Source organism: Lagopus muta, chromosome 8 (assembly GCF_023343835.1).
Source record: "Lagopus muta isolate bLagMut1 chromosome 8, bLagMut1 primary, whole genome shotgun sequence".
Taxonomy (NCBI): domain Eukaryota; kingdom Metazoa; phylum Chordata; class Aves; order Galliformes; family Phasianidae; genus Lagopus; species Lagopus muta.
Window position 1 is genome coordinate 30,729,953 of NC_064440.1, and position 17,145 is coordinate 30,747,097.

The following is a 17,145-nucleotide window of genomic DNA, read 5'->3' on the forward strand; positions in this document are numbered from 1 at the left end:
AGGGGAGGGGGAGAGAAAAGGAATGGTTGCTGCAAACTAAACTGTTTGGGGAATTAAGAAAAGTGCACAAATCTTAATCCACCAAGTTGTAAGTGAATGTAGGAACAAGGAAGGTAGACCTTTGCACTCAAACAGAGCAAGGCATTGAGGGGAATGCTAACATACCCATAGGAGTGTGGAAAAACAACAGGGGATTCTTGAGTTATGTTGATCCAAGAGACAGGCGAAGGAGAGCGTACTCCATCTGATAAATGAGAAGAGAGAACTGGCTTCAGCAGACATGGAGAAGGCTGATGTACTCAATGAGTTTTTGCCTGTAGTCTTCATCAGCAGTCAGGCTTTGCATGCTTCTTGTGTCCCTGAACTTCTAAGCTGAGGCTCGGGGAGCAAACTGCCCCCACTGTAAGAGGAGAACAGATTTGAGACCACCTCATGAGAGTGAATGTGTGAGCCTATGGGGCCGGATGGTGTGCATCCCAGGGTACCAAAGGAACTACTATGTGGTTGCCGAGCTGCTTTCCATCATATTTGAAAAGTCATGGCTGTCAGGTGAAGTTCTTGGTGACTGGAAATAGGGGAACATATTCATCAATTTGTAAGAAAAGTATGAAAGGAAGGCCTGGGGAATTACAGCGTGCTGATCCTCATGTCTGTGCCTGGGAAGGTCGTGCAGTGGATCCTCCTGAAAAGGGATGGTAAGGCATGTGAGGGATAAGCAGGTGACCTGAGACAGCCTGAAGGGTTTCATCAAAGGCAGATTGTGCCTTGCTCATCTTGTGGCCTTCTGTGTTGGAGTGACGGCATTGGTGAAAAAAGGAAGGGCAACTGATGTCATGCTTGTGCAGGGCTTTTGATGCAGTTCTGCACCACATACTAATCTTGAAATTGGAGAGCTGTGGCTTTAAATCACGCTTCACAGCCAACAAGGTGGAAGTCTTTCATAATATTCTCTTGCATGTTAATAGTGAGGGCAGTCTGGAGTATATGCTATAGCTGGAAACAGACTTTGTTAGGAAAACTTAGACACAATATGGGAGAAAAGTAATGAATAACAAAAAGTGCCATCAGTATCTAACAGAGTAAAATGCATGCTTGCCTGCATTTGTAATAATTTGTCCTTTCAGCAACAGTAAATTGTATCAGGTAAACTTCAATTATTATCTGCTAAATGACAGTAACTGTTTAATTCTCTGGAAAGTTGTTTCTGCTCTGTGCAGGAAAATTTAGAGGATATGGCACTGTGACAATTTGGCGTGTGCTGAATTCTGTTTGACTACGAGTATCTGGAAACATCTCTACTAGACATGTATGCACAGTCTGCCTTATTTTCTCTTCAAAGCATCAGATGAGAAATTACTGAACAGAATTGATTCAGAGTAAAAAATGTGAACTGAATTTTTTTGAATTCAATGATTTCCTTACTGCTACAGCTTATTAGAACAGGCTAGAGAAAGTATAATCAAGCTTCAGAAGTTCTGCTTAATTGAAGCCAAGCGTTTGTATTTCTAGATGAATCGTGAAGTGTTTCATATAGTCATGTAGGAAAAAGAACTCAAATCTCTCGCTAAAAAGTATGTTAGAATAGATTGTACTGACTGAACTAGACTTGGTGTAGCAGTTCCCGAAGAATTACTGTTGTTGTGAAAAATAGGTAGAATTTTGAGTATGCAGAAGGAGCAGATTATGGTGCGGTATGTCAACAAACGGAATGTATCTGCTTTTGGTTCCTGTGCAGTGGTTCGTTGCGTAACGTATTACTATGCTTAATGAATGATACATATAATTAAACTCGTTGAACTACAGACTGCTGTTTTGTCAGTAGAGGCCTGTTTCTATCACCTATGCTCATTTTTCATATTATGATGACACAAGGATCTTACTGATACATGTAGAGAATTTGTTTTGATGTAAGTATATCCAAGGTTTCTGTGTGTTTATCTCAAAGCATTAGCTTAGGGATGTACTTTAGTTCTCATGTTGTCACGAAGTAACCACCCAATTCTTAAACTGGCGAAAGATTATGTAGCATTACTTGTTTTTAAATGTGATTATTAACTGAGCTCAAGCAAAATAATGAAGTTATGTGGCCAGTTGCCTTGCCATTAACTACTACACATCATAGGCCTATTTTGGGAAATATTCAATGTAAAACAAAGTAAAGACAAGTAAATCTTGGTACGTTACATTTTGAAACGTGATTATTTCCATCCAGATAAAATTTACTAGAGTATCTTTTCTCCTTTTCTCTTTTTCCCACTCAAGTCTCATTGTGCCTCTGTGTAGCCCTGTCAAGTGTTCGCTCATTGGTTTCAATTATGTGTCTCCTAATAGTCAGCACGTCTTCTGACTGGTGAAGTTTCTAACCCAAATTGCTCTGTGGTGTTCACCATGTTGTACGGTGTGATTACTGCTGTTCTTATGCTGCTCTCTTTGTTTAGAGTCCCCAGAACATCTGGGGAGCAATTATCACTGATGTACCTGATGGGATCTTCACCTGACTACCTTTAATCTTGAGAACTTGCCATTTGACAAAAGTTGTATGAGGAGTTAAGAGAGTGCTGTCTTAGAAATATTGCTTCTTGTTTGGCCAATTCCAGCAAGTCCCTGTTAATATGCAGCAATGTGTCTTGAAGGAGAGCCACTGAAGACCTGAAAGGCCTGGTAAAGCTCTTACTAATCACTTATTTAAGAAATAAGTGAGTGTTGTCTTTGAGTTACACATTGAGCAAATACTTTTCCATTGAAAAGAAACATACAACTCACCTTGAAGTTTGTCAGGTACGTTGGCCATATCTACATTATTGTTCCTTTTTTCCTGTGTGGAGAGTCGTTCGATAGTGCCTGTCGTATCACTGTGTAAATTAAAAATAAAAACAAAAATATACAAGAAACAGTCACGTTATATTGTTCTCTTTTTTTGACCTTTTAAGTGCTAGATGATGGGTAATAGCAAACAGCTTTTAGGAAAGGATCCAAAGACACCCCAAACCTCTAGAGACAATTTCTGGGAGTTGCATTGTACCCAATCAGCTGTTTGATAGCTGTTCTGAGGGATCAGCCAAAGGGAAGTCAATGCTCATTGGTGCTGTGTGTTCAAAGGGAAGATGAGGTTTTAATTAGATCGCTTTTATTCATGTTTAAAGAGGAGAGCCTGGATTGGTTCATCACAGCTCTTGATCTTAGAATTCTAAATTTACTGTTGAGTTGTTAGTAGATATTGGTTTATGGAAGGCATGTCTGTGCCATAGATTTTATGTTATCGTGGTGAAAGAAAGATGAGAGGAAACGTAATGATTGTGTGTATATAATACACATGTATATGAGTGTATATATAATAAGCATTTGATTAACTGCGAAGTCACACATTAACTGATGCATTGTGTTTGTGTCTATGTGTTTGTGTTCATCTGATGCACTGCTTGCTGCCTGAGTCATCCACTTGTCATAAGTATGTTTTAGACTTCTTTAATGATCAAGGGACGCTTGTTATGATGAAATTCCTTCCACGTGGGAAAGCAAATTCAAATATCCTGGAGTGATTAAAGAAAGGAATTTCTTGACGTTATTTAGACTAAGTTTTGATCTGACTGAAGGTCAATAAGACCCAGTGTCTATATTAATCATCTATCAATTTCTGACAGCGTTGTATTGATTGTGGATTGAAACCTATTGAAGGAATTTCAAAAGCTCATGGAAAATATCATGGACCTGACCGTAACTTAAACTGACCATAAAATACCTTGTTTAGGTGCACTCTCTTGCCTGATGTCGCATTTGTCGTCTTCTGGATGCCTCTGTTTATTAGTAATTAACTGTGAAGTCAGGTTTGTTTTACGCAGTGCCATTTATTTTCAAGTAAATGACTGTATTGTTAAAATGCACAGGGCTTTCTCACTAAATCGATGTTGCAGATCGCAGCCTGTTGATTTCTTCAGAAGATGGCTTTTAATGTGTACTCTTTAATTAGGTCCTCTAAGATTCTAACTCTTCTTCTAAATGCCCTTTTTTTTTTTCTTCTAAATTGTCAACTTATTCCTGCTTTGAACAGCAGATGGTGTTTCTCCTTTCCATCAGTCAAGTTTGATTTGGTAGAAACAGTCTGTGCGTTTAATGAAATGCTGAGAAAGACTGAACCTTGAGGAGGAAAGAGCAAAGGGAAAGGTAAACTGTAAGATTACAATTACGTGATTCCTATGTTTTTTTTTTTTTAAAGTGATTAAAATGTATTTCAGTGAGGATTTTCATTTTTGTACTGATCTCACCTGCCTACTAGTTAGCCCATTTGCTTACTTGTTCACAGGATTCTCTCTGGTGTGTGTGTTAGCCCCTTGCTTCAGTTCGAAGGTGCTTTATGAACGTTACTGATGTACAGTTATCTAAGGGCTTGTTATAAAAGAACAATACTTGAAAAACATGAGATTGAGGGTATGTGTTATGTAAGGAAACAGGTATGTTAGCTAGAAGACATGCAACTCACAATCGTTTCATAACCAATAACAAAGTTTTAAATTGAGTATTAAAATTGTTCAGAGAGTCAGAGGAGTCGATGTGCTTTGGTGTAACGCCGCTGGATCTTACATGATTAAAATGACTAAACAGGTAGCTAGTAATCATGTGGAAGCTTACAGAAATCTTCTATCTGGAGGTTCTGTCAAAATCTGAATATGTGTAGGCAGCTTCCAGCAAGTCTCTCTCATTTACTTAGTGCACTCCTGTCAGGAAAAAAATATGATTTGCAGTGCTTTAAGTTCTTTTTCCTGCATGTTATCCTCTGGGATTGGCTTTTTTTTTTTTTTTTTTTTTTTTTCCAGAAGGCTTTAGCTCTCTGTGTTGGATAGCTGAACTAAGTTCAGAGATGGCTCACTGCCTTTGTTTGGATTTCTTCTGGGGTTTCCATGAGCACGTCTATTGCTTTTGTTAAGGATTTTCTGTTGGACTACGAAAACACTGAATTAGACAAAGAAATGCAAACTGTCACCACTGTTGCATTTTTCCCACTGACTTTAGAAGGAAACAAATTTTCTTTTAACTGAGCTCCCTACTTGTCTGCATAGTAAATTGCATACGAATCTGGTAAACTTTCATTCCCAGTCTATTGAAGTAAGCAGGAGAAACTTTTCTGATTTACATGGGGTTGGAATCGGGTTCTTAGAGCTGGTGTTAAGAGAGAAAACACAATTCCTGGATGCTTTGTGAAATTGTATAAATAGCTCGAGTGAATTTATGTTCTGCTAGAGGGAATTGAGTTATTTGTTGCTCTGCGGCCACGGATTAGATTTTCTTCTCCTTTTGATTGTTCACCTGAATTACTGCAATGGCTCTGTTATATTTGAATGAAAACAAATAGGAGATCTTACTTGGAGTCATCTATGTATGTAGAATTTCAGAACGTTGAAGGTTGGTAGTGACATTTTGGTTTCTTCTAGTTGTATCTCATGCTTACAGAGGGGTCAGCTGAAGTAGGCAGTTGAACTGTTGCACTACGTCTGATTTTGAACATCTTCAAAGCTGGAGACTGAGACCTCTGTGCAACCCATTCTAATATTTCACTATTACTACAGTTGATATATAAATAAGAGGAAAAGATCGTCTCACCTTTGTTTCTGTTTAAATGCAATTTCTTGTGTTGAGCATTTGCCTCTTGTCCTTTCACTGTGCAACACTGAGAAGACTCTGATTCTGTAGTCTCTGCTCCTTCCTTCAGGTGCATACACAAAATGAGAAGCGCCTCCTTAAACTTATTGTTGAAAAGTAAACACCATTCTCATTTCTCTCTTCTTTGTGTTTTGAGGCAACTTTTTGGATTCTATTAACGTTTACTCTGTCTGATGTTGGAGTAGCGGTTGGTCAGAGCGGCTTTGGTCAAAGCCCATTATTGCCAGCGCTCTTTAATTAAAAAATATGCAGTTGATCCTGTTTTACTTTCCCAAGTTGTGTCTAAGTGCTGTGACTCAGGCACAGCCACTCGTTTATTTGCATCTGTGGCTTCACATATCTTATTAGTTTACTGCCTTAATGTTCCAGACTCTTTCTACATATTCTGGTACCCATGGTCAGTGGGTAAGAAACACACAGCTCCGTCAGAAGTCATTTTAGTGACAGTTTGCTCACGTGGACAAAACTCCTTCAAAATAAGTAGTCCAGTGGGAGCTGAAACTCCCATGCAAGCAATTGCATGTTGTTCTCCACGTGGGCCTTGGCAGAACATTTGAATCAGATAGAGGAAGCGCGGCATTTTGGTATTTGTTGGAGGACTGAGGAGTGTAGTAGTTGTATATATGTAGGCATGCTTTAAAGTATGAATACTTTAAATATGTAACTACTGTAGTCATGGAAAAAAGTATATTCTACTGAAGGGGAAATTGTACCTTCCTTTATCCTGAACATATACATACATATATATATCTGAAGGCAAAAACAAACAACCTCGCATAGTACTTCACAACAATCGTCAGTGCAGTTGTTCCCTCTTGGATTAAGAATGAGAAAAATGCTTTTATTTTGGAAATGAGCAGGCATGGTCTGCTTTTGGTATGTGCCTCTGACTTACCGTATATGTTAATAATTAAAGCATTGCAAATGATTTTTTTAAATTCTAATCAGTATTAAGCAGTTCTGAGAAGAGTTGTTGAGACGAAGTAAGAAATAAACATCTGCAATGAATGTGAAATGTATACACCGTGAGGCTTGATTTAGGCTACGGATAATTCACAGTTCTACCTGTGTTTGTTATGTTTTTTTTTTTTTAAACGTTGTTTAATGATCTACCATTTGATTTGTTAAACTCATTCTTTGGTTAAACTTAATGATTTGTTCAGGATGGAAATCTTGGCTTTAATATGAGTAGATGAGACTGGATCCAGTATTTGGAACAATATTCTGATTCAGATAGTGCACTTGTCAGCAAGCTTGTTCTGCACCCACTGTCTTTTTTTTCCTTACATTAGAAATTTGTATCTTGAGGAGTATCAGCAGGGCCTTTGACAGCATTCCAAAATTAGGTGTTGATCTTGTATGTTTCTGCTGTGGCGTTAGTGAGGTATGATAGCAGCAATGTTGAAGCTGGCAGCTGAAAATCACCTGCTCACTGAAGATAGATTAAAATTGGGAGTCCTTCCTTCAGAAATGTTTCCAGAGGAAAACTTGATCTTAAATCCAAAAATGGGAAGAAAAAAGAGATTGACTGCTTACAAGAAAGCTCTGTCCATATCTGTGCGTGGTGTTTGTACTTGATTTATCACCTAGACAGGAGGCTCTTGTTGAAAGCTCCATTCAAAGGAACACAAGTAAAACTGCTGCCCGATAATTTTTCTTCATTTACCATGCAGTCACAGTGCCAGGCAGTATTTATGTGGTAGTTATACTTAGATCAGACCTGTGTTAGAAGTGAAAGAGATTTCACTCCATGTTTTTTTTCAGAACTAACAACAAGCAACAGCAGAAGCCAAGTTATTTTTTTTGGTCCAATTTAACTAAAGGTTATTATTTTAACGATGGAAATAATATTTCAAACTGTGCCTTGAGAGATGATGTGAAGTACTGGCTTTCTCGTTTTGTAATAAAGAAAGAGAAGCTGTTCTCCTTGCCCGGGCTGGCAAGCTATATGACAGTGACGCTGAAGTTTTGCTGACCGTGGGCAAGGTCATGTCAGTACCAGAGAAGTAGGTGTTGCAGTTGTTTGTGATTCTGAGCACAGCAGAAGGATTGCTACTATTTGCAGAAACCTCTATACCAAAAGAGGTTGTGATGAGCTCAGGGACTGCACTGGAGTAAGGTGAACATGCATAGCAGTTCATCAAGCCTTTCTACAGAGCATTATTACAGGTCTTCGTTTATTTTTGCCTTTGTTACGCTCCTGTGAGTGAGTTGCATGATGCAGCATCTCTTTTAGATGGGACTTGCAGGGAAGTGTACATGCACAGGAATTTGTGTGGAAGCAGAATGCTGAAGTCCAGTAATGATGAATTCCTTATTAAATTCAGTGGCTCATCAGCCATTAAACAAACAAAAGTGCGTATCAGAACTTATCTGAAAAATGTGTTAAAATTATTTAATAAGTTCTGAAGCTTTTGGATGAAGAAATTTCAATGATGAAGATGGATTTGTGTGGTACATGCTTTGGTTTCTTTCCTCCTTGTATGATACGCTGCTTCCAGGTAGGGGACTGGGCCTAAGGTTTTGAAAATTCAGGTGTTAGTTTCTGGAATAAAAATGAATTTTCAATTTTCAGCAAGAAGAATCTTGTTCTGGACTGGGATATGTCTTTGGTATGCGTTTCTCATCAGATTTTTGTTTCAGAATAAAATACGTATGGGAAAGCTGTAGAACAGAGTAGAAAGGTCTTTTGTATGTGTGTAAAATCTATATGCATAGGGAAGATAAAATAAGGAGGCTGTTGGTAATGCAGTGTTTGCTGGGAGGTTGAAAAATAAAGCAAGAAAGTAAGTTAGTTGAAAGAAATGAGCTCCAGATGTTTTGATCCATTCTTGGAACTGGATTTCGTATTTACAATATTCAGTCCAGACAGCATTCAGAAAGAAGATCTCCCTGGGGAATCTGTACAGCTGAAATAACAGGAGTTTCTGCTAGTTTGGCTCTGCCTACTATTTCTTAACTGTATTTGTGGGCATTGCTAGGGTAGCTGAAGAAATAGCTCTGCCTGCCTGAGTTGGTTCACGTTAAAGCTATCAATAAACATGGTGCTTTTTGTTAGACTTGCAAACATCCTACTCAATTTAGTGCTTATGGCTGCAAAGAGTTCTTTAGCTTCAGAACTAGCTATAAACAAATATTTCTGAATAATGATTTTGAAAATATTTTTGAGTGCCTGAAGAGAGATGATCGTTCAGTCTACTTAGAGCCCTGTCTGAGCACGTACGGGCGGAATGGCCGTACTAGTTCATTCCTGCAACTTAAATATGTCATAAATGCTGTTTGTTCTAAATTTTCCTGCACTCCAAAAGAGTTGTTGCTTGTAAACTGGAGTTTCAGAATTGGACAAACTGTGATTTAATTGTATGTGTCAGCACAATATACGTGGTGACTCGTGTATGACACGATGTCGGTTCTGACTGATAGAACAATTCTTTTGAGGCACCCTGGCACCCTAACAATCAAGTCATCTCAGTCCTGTAACCCACACTGTCTTCTTAGATGCATGGTTTTTATTGCGAATGTACAGAACTAAGATATTTATGTACTCAATTTACACGTGCGCTTTTCATTCTATTCTAGTACTAAGGGGAGAAGGATTTTTTTGAGCATAAATTTAAAAAGGTACCTGAATGTGATGTTGGGAAGTAAGTTTTGCCTCCACATGCCTTTTCCTCAGTTTTGGTGGTAGCCAAACCTGTGCCCATGCTGTAGTCACTAATAGTTAAATTAGTTAGCCCACCTCCACTATACAAGTGAAGAAGGTTTGTTTCTTGTCTACCCTCCGGAGTTGCAGCAGTTTGTAGCATCAGTTGTCATCACTCCTGTAACAGCTAACCGGATTTTCCCGTTAACTGTTAAACAGTGAAACTGTTCAGCAGATGACTGAGCCTTATGTGGCCCCAAGTACAATTGTAACAAGGAATTTCATTGTGAACAAAGCTACCTTGTTTTTCCCCAAATTGGTTTGTGTTTTTTTTCTTCAGCTGACTGGATCCGAGTTGCTCAAAAGAGTTAGATATAAGTAACTTTCTGTCTATTTTTAATGTTACAGAAGTGTGTATCTGCAGAGGTTAATGAGAGAACTAGAGTGCACAGAAGGTGGAGCACATAGAAGATGGCCTTTGAATTCAGGGTGTCTCTCTTCCTCTGTGCAAACATGAAAATGCTCTTGTCACTATATATGAAGTAATTAAAAACGTGTTAGTTGTGTCAATATAGATTTAGCGATGTAGCAAAGAATAATTGTGTGACTAATGCACGTACAGCTTGATCAACGTGTTAATTTCAACAACTTTCCCTCTCTGGTAATGGAAGCTGTTTGCTCAAGAGCAAAACAGATAATTTTCGTGTTAGTTTGACTTGACTGTGAGAAGTCAGATTGGGTCTGGATACAGTGCTGTATGCTACCAAAAAAAATCCCTTAACGCCTTAGCTGGTTGCTATTTCAGTGTATGTCTTTGCTCTTTTACGATAGATAACGTATTCTTCGTATCAAAACATGTATGGTGAAAGTATGTCCTTGTGGGCTGATGTATAATCCACCAAAGTTAAGAAGTGTGGCAAAAAAAAGTAATGCAATCATATCCACTGTCATTTGTTTTTAACCCTCAGGTGAAACTTGTTTCAGTCTGAAGCACAAGATGAGCAATGTGCTGCTGAGCCCCTCCTTTCAGACCTTTCTGGTAAGCAGCTTACACTGGTGCAAAGAATAGATGTGATACAGACTGTTTACATCTGCTTGTAAGAGGTCAATGTAGAGAGATGAAATTGCACTACAAAGTGTTGCTGAGACAGAGTATGTGATCACCAAAATGAGGAAAAACATGGCCTTAAGGTTTTGAATGTTACAGCCGTATTTTGTGCTTATTGTTCTAATCAGTATAAAAGCCTGAGTGAATCAGTGATTGACTCAGTGCATTTTTCCTGGTTGAGATTCTCTTCTTGATGCTTAAACGCTGCTTTTGATAAAATTGTTTTTAATTTCTGTTCAAGATGTACTTCAGAAGACTTTATGGATTAGGATTGTGATGTTTCATCACAACATGTTCATCTGAACGTGTTTAGGGTGTTGAGTAGACTAGGTAAGGATCGGTATTCTGTATTAGGAGCTACAAAATGGAATGTGTCTAGATAACATTGCTTTAAATTGGGATGGGTACTGTGTATGCCATTTCCAAAATGTAGCACTTAGTAACATATGATCAACTCTTTCCAAAAAACGACTTTGTTTCTTTGACTTTTTGTTTGCTGAACTTTTTGCATCCAGAACAACTGACATTTCATTTCTCTGTTGGCTGGATTAATTACTTTGAAAATGGACTGTGCTTCTGATTTCCACAACATAAGTCAGTTCTTGCCAAATTAATTTTCTGTTTGTTGATGGTCCATTAACTACAATATAAAGCTTCTGTCCCCCAGGCAAAAATGCAAGCAGCATATATCCTCTTGGTTTTTTGTGCTGGAACAAGCAAATAGAAAGTACATCTACCATCAGCCTGAATCCAGGCGGTTATCCAGTTTCTCTAAATAATCAACAGAAGGAAAGAGCTTAACTTGCTTCAGCTGGCATTCTTAATGTGTGCATTTACAACTGACAGCAGCAAGCATGTCCTGTATTGCGCTGAACAAAACGTCATCGCTGTCATATTGCAGGCCCCTTGCCCGCAGTGGAAGTCTTGATTCCTAAAATTCAAGTAAGCTCAGGTGAAACAATCTACTCTCGTCTTAAGGTACTTCTTGCAAAATAACTCAAACTCCTTGGAGCTTAAGTCCAATTGTTGTTGAGATATTGCTGTTTTAAATCATTTAACATTTTTTTTTGCAATTCTAAATTTTCAGTTTGAGTGACAGTGTCCTCCTCAGCTTTTGCCTGCTCATTGGCCAACACACAGCATGGCTTGCATTGATTTATTCAGCAGTTGGAATAAATATTTCTGAATGGGGCAAGTGAAATGACCTCTTCATATTTCCAAAAGTCTTCATTTTTTTTTTACTTCTTGCAGTTTATTTTACTCACATTTGCATCTGCTATGATAAGGCATGACCATGCCTAGCACTGGAGTGCTAAGCTCAGCTAAGCTTATTTTTTCCCCACTACTTAAAATGTGATCATTTTTTTGACGGAAAATGTTCTACTATTTTAGAACACCATCATAGCAATATTGTAGTACCAACCAGTGGAGTGGATGACACAGTGTAAAAGGATAGTCAGGAATTTGCACCGCTGCTTAAAAGCGAAAGCTTTATTGGGTTTGATTTTCTGGACCAAATACACCTGAAATTCTAGGGGAGGCGCTACGGAAATGCCATGTAATTTTTTTATTGGTCACACGTGCAGAATGTAAAAGCAATCAAGTTCAAATCCAAATTCTCTGGCATCTTCCCGGAAATGTGATGTCCTTCAGGGGTGTTATGTGGTGAGATCAGTCTGTGGATCATACAACCAGCTGGTGTCCCGAGCATGGGCAGTGCCTGCAGGCACTCTGTGGTGGTCTGTCCGGATCATAAAACAAAGTGTTCATTTGCCTCAGAGGATATGTCACACTTTTCAGTTTGTCTGTTGGCTTCTCAGTCTCCTGTTCCAGACTACATCCTATTTCATGGCCATCAGTATGGCCCATTTCTCCCATTACGTCACTGAAGAGAAGAGCGCTTGATAGTCAAGTGGCTTTTACTCTGTGAAGTTGTACAACCTCACTGTTGTATTTAAATATTACTTAAACTAAAACGACTTTGGATCATGGATGAGAGAAATAAAAAGAAAATGGTCTTAATTACGTCAAGAGGCAAAGACTTGGAAATCTTAGGGGTAGTTTTTAAAGTGTTTGGAGACATTGACTCCAGAGATATTAAAAAATGGGAAACAAATAGAAAAACTGTCCAGGCAGAAAAGAGTTTGAAGAATGTAAAATGTAGACATTGGTCTGTAATATAAGGGAGCCTATAGATGAGTGATATGTAAAAGCCCTGGATTGTTTTGCGTTCACTGCAGTTGTTCACTGTGTTTCTGTAGAGAAAGCTGCTCAATTCAGTAGTACATTAGCAGGAAGCACAGCTGAGGCTAAGCTTCTAGATCTTGTAGAAGAGGGTTGCTGCTTCTTAACTTACTGCGTATAAATGTCTGGGCTAGACCTCATGTGAGGAAAACAGAGCTGGTCCCGTGTGCTTCAACTATGTTATATGTGACTGACAGAGGCAATTGCTTGTGCTGTGATGTTTCAGGGGTCTCAAATACACACAGTATTCCAATTGGATTTTTAGATGAGCGAAAATAGTTCAAAAATGGCTAGGAGTTTCACACTTTAGGGCGCTCCTCTGAGGTAGAAAAGGATAGGACAGGGCATGGCTGTTTCGGTACAGTTTTCTTCTGTTTGTAGTACAGATTTTGGGTGATTATGCAGTTAGCAGAAAGCATGCATGTCCAGAGCCCTGATCTTTTTCTTGTGATGGTGTGATGCTCTGGCTTCCTGAAATTTTGCTGGTATTAAAAGCACCGTCTGAAAAGACTTGTGAGTGCCTACAGAACTGAGTGTGTCTCACGAGTCTGATACAAACAGTACTCTTTCAGTAGAAAGAATTTTAAGACAGAGTTTGTGGGTGGAACTAGATAATGATTGGCTGTTTTGTGTCTTTAAACTCCTAGAGTAACGGTGCTGAAAAAAAAATAGACTTAGCAATACCGTTTGGCCGTACTATTCCAAGTTAATAGTTGTCTGTTAATAAAGCAGTGAGTAGTCTAACAGAATTTGTATTTTGTTGTGCCGTGAGGAAATAGGTCGTGATGATTTTTGTTTAAGACAGTGAAATCCCTTAAAGGTGCACATTAACATCATATTTGAGAATATTTATAATTACTGGTCTAAAAGTTGCATTTTTGTCAGTGTCTGTGTGTTGGCATGTCTTTTTTTTTTTTTTACCTTTATGTAAAAATCTGTGTATGCTATTCTTCTTCACACTTGTGATTTTTATCCACAGTGAACATACAGTTGGCACAGGTTTAAGGTCTAAAAGCTCTTCCACCTTTCTAAGGCATTAATATTTATTTTTAATTGTTAATTTAGAATTCATGCTTTGTAGAAATATCACTTGAATTGTATTGATCTATTCATTTTTCTGCAGTAGCTTCTAAATGGTTAAGTCTTTGGGATCAGGAGTTTTAACTCATACGGGCTCCTAGGAGAGGATTTCTAACCTTAGAAACATTACTTTTTGTTCCAATTTGCTTTCAAGCTTCAATTCATAATTTCTGCTTGACTTCTCTCCCCTGCAAACCACCCAAGCACAATTCTGTGATAGCTGTTACTTGGTGTTTTGTTATTGCTTGAAGAGTTCATAGCTTGAGAATGTATGAATGTTACCCTGCTTCATAAGCATAAATGTTGTGGATATTGGATAGAACTATTTTAGAGTACTGGAGGAAGTAATGTATGTGAGCACTTGCTAAGGAAAACTCCTTTTAATATTTAGAGTCTGATTGTGTATCCAGATGAGTAGAAGAAATATGTTCACAGTCGGTCATTGAAGCTAAGTTGTCCAGACAAGACAGACCTTTTGGTCAAGACAGGAAAAATGTATGAGATCATAGAGCCATAAATGTGGGGAAGTTGAGCATTGATAGAAAGTAGAGAGAACGCGCTAAAATAATGGGGTTTAGTGGAGCAGAGCTTGTTTTTTGTTGAGCTATCTGTACGTTTCCTTCCCAGAGCATGTGGTGTGAATGGATGGGGCTGTCTGGAGCAGTGGTAGGGATGTGCCCGGCTGAGGCTGTGTGTTTCACTGTGGCTTGGACTGTGCCCTGCCGTGGCAGTTCCCAGCTGATCTTGCAGAGCAATTTCTTTGCAGCACCTGACTGTTGCAAAGTCTGTGCAGCTAACTGAAGCAATCTTCTGGGTTTTGCTGAGCAGCTGCAGACTCGGAAGGTCTTTTTTTCTTATCCCAAAGACTATGTTTAAATATTTTGGATAGGTGATATCACAGTTTTTATTCGTATATTAACTTGAAATTTAAGGATAAAAGAAACAACTGTGGTTCTGTTCTGATTCAACGTAGATCTTGAAAAGACCGATCAATTTGCATTTGAACAGAAACTCAGGTTGGCTGCCAGTGTTTTCAGGAGAACAGCCGCTGCTCCCAGAGGCAGAGTCAGAGTAGTGCAGGAGGCTTGTGTAGTAAAGGATACCGAGGAGATGAATGGCACTCTGGAGTCCTGAAATTGTGCCTAAATTGGAACCTAAGAGACCCTTGCAAATATTAGTACTGGATAACATCAGTCAGCTGTTTCAGAGCTAGTCCTGACTTATTTTCACTGCTGACCTTAGACGATAAAACTATAATATGTTAATCAAAATACCTGTTAAAGTTAGGAGGGAAAAATCAGTATAAAAGAAAATTATTAAATGGCATAGGAAAAACTGAATCACCTTAGGGAATGGAGCAATGAAGAAGGGGAGAAATTCCATACTGAGAAATGCAAGATGATAATGCCAGTTATGAATACAGAAGAGTGGATATGAGTGAGTCCATAGCTGGAGATGGTTGAGGAGGACAGTGTGAGGGCAACGTGTTTAGCAGTTGGGGTGACCAACAAAATTGTAGATGGAATGTGATGTGCAAGTTCAGATCTGTTTCCCAAGAAGGGGCGTATGAACTAGAATGAGTGCAGGGAAAACAGAAAAGAGCACAGAAGTAGTGGCCTTGTGATTGTGGTGGTAACTAATGTTACCTTTTCAAACCACAGGGTTGTTCTGCATCCCTGTGTCTTCATCAGTAACAAAGTTTATGTAGCCGATACATTTATGTAGTACTTAACTGTTTGCTTCTAGTATTCATTAGGACTCTTCAGGTTTTCTCTATTTTTTTTTCCTGCAGGTGTAATGTAAGAAATGACAGTTTGAATGAATATTTATAATACAATAATGCCTTCAGTATTGCAGCACATATTCGTCATGCTAGTAGTTACTGCTTCTATATGTATTTTACTGATGTGCCATGTTGTCATGCTTTGACTTGCACTAAATAATTTCAGATAAACGTAGCAGTTTATTCTTTTATTCGAGACCAGTTATCCTCTTTTTCAGTTCCAGAAATTCCAGAAATCATTTTTACATGTTCTTGTGCCAGGATCCATGGTTCAGTAGTTAAAATTGTTTATACTGGGTCACCCCTGGCTGCTCTCCAGCCTGTTACGTATGTTTCAGATCTCCTTGTAGAAGACTCCATTCTGCTTGGTCTGCGGTCTCCAGGACTGCATTGCACAGGGCACTTAGACACACGGCTTTTGCATGCAGCATAGCTAAGGTATATGTGCAGTGAAATCAAGGTGCAGTGTACAGACGGTCCTAGTGGGGAAAAAAAAAAAGAATCTGTGAAGAGAATTACAAGAGGACTGTTGCTTTTTGTTGATCTTCAGTGGTGCTTTTCCATAGCCGGTAGCAGAGCGTGGAAGATGTGAACAATGTGAACAAGTTAGTGGCTGAGCTTTCTAACCTGATCATTGATTGCTTTCTGTATCTTGGTGCTGTGTGTTTCTGAGGAGTCAGAGTTGTTAGTTTGTACAATCCCATCACTGCACTGTATCATCTTCTCAATTTTTTCACTGTTGCAAAGTTTGATACCCGTATCTAGGACTAAGCTGTGCGGTTCCGGGAGGGCTGACATTCTGAATTCTCTGCAGGGCTGTGCGTCTCTGATGCTGTGAAGTGATTAAGAATGAAGTTTCTTGCAGAGTTGGGCGGGAGAAATGAGTGATGCAAACAAAAAACAGTACTAATAGCAAATAATAGAAGCCCCAAAGCCTGTTGGTTTAACTGTCATGTGCATTAAGGCTTAATGTATCTGGAACAATTGTGTTTATCCCCTTAGGTGAATCACATGTGAACCATGTTGGATGTGAGAGGGATAATTTGCCAGTTGCTACACTGCTTGCAAATGAGGAGTGACTGTATTGCTATACGGAGTAGGCTGTGTGATGCTTGTTGAAATGAAAGCCCTGTGCTCAGATGGATAAACTATAAGTGATTAGAAAAATATTCCCAGGCTTGCTCTAATGCTTTATATTCTCATGCAGTTCGTCTTGATGCTGAAACTATAAATGTGTAAATCCTCAAAAAGTGGCAATATGTAATATTAAAGGCTTTTCTTGGAAATTTGAAGCTGAAGATAATACCCAAATAAATATACTTCAGGTAAATACCTGTCTCTATACTCAGATGTAAAATATTAGAAAAGAAAAAATGCAGCAGCTGAATTTAATAGCAGTGTAGGATTTATGGCTAGGAAGCAAGCGTTCATCACGAGTCAAGAAAGACAATATTTTGCCATGTTTAGAAGGCCATCAAAATATTTGGCTTCACAGCGTTAAGGGTGACATCTGCATCAAAAAGATGCAAATGGCTTTCAAGTCTGGAATATTTTTTTCTGTTCTGTCCTCACAAGATAGCGTGTGGATGAGAAATGAGAACGGTTGAATCAGTGTGGGAGCCCAGTTGCCTG

The 17,145-nt window shown here is 38.8% G+C and overlaps 1 long non-coding RNA gene across 2 annotated transcripts in view; it reads left to right on the forward strand.

Moving 5' to 3' along the window:
* The window catches only part of LOC125697154 (uncharacterized), a 149,246-nt gene that overhangs the window by 52,034 nt on the left and 80,067 nt on the right, over positions 1-17,145 (forward strand). The window contains exon 2 of one of the 2 annotated variants that reach the window (XR_007378697.1): positions 10,267-10,337. The exons of the other annotated variant lie outside the window; for it this stretch is intronic. This is a non-coding gene — a long non-coding RNA (uncharacterized LOC125697154). The remainder of the gene's footprint in view (positions 1-10,266; positions 10,338-17,145) is intronic. 2 annotated transcript variants of the gene reach the window in all.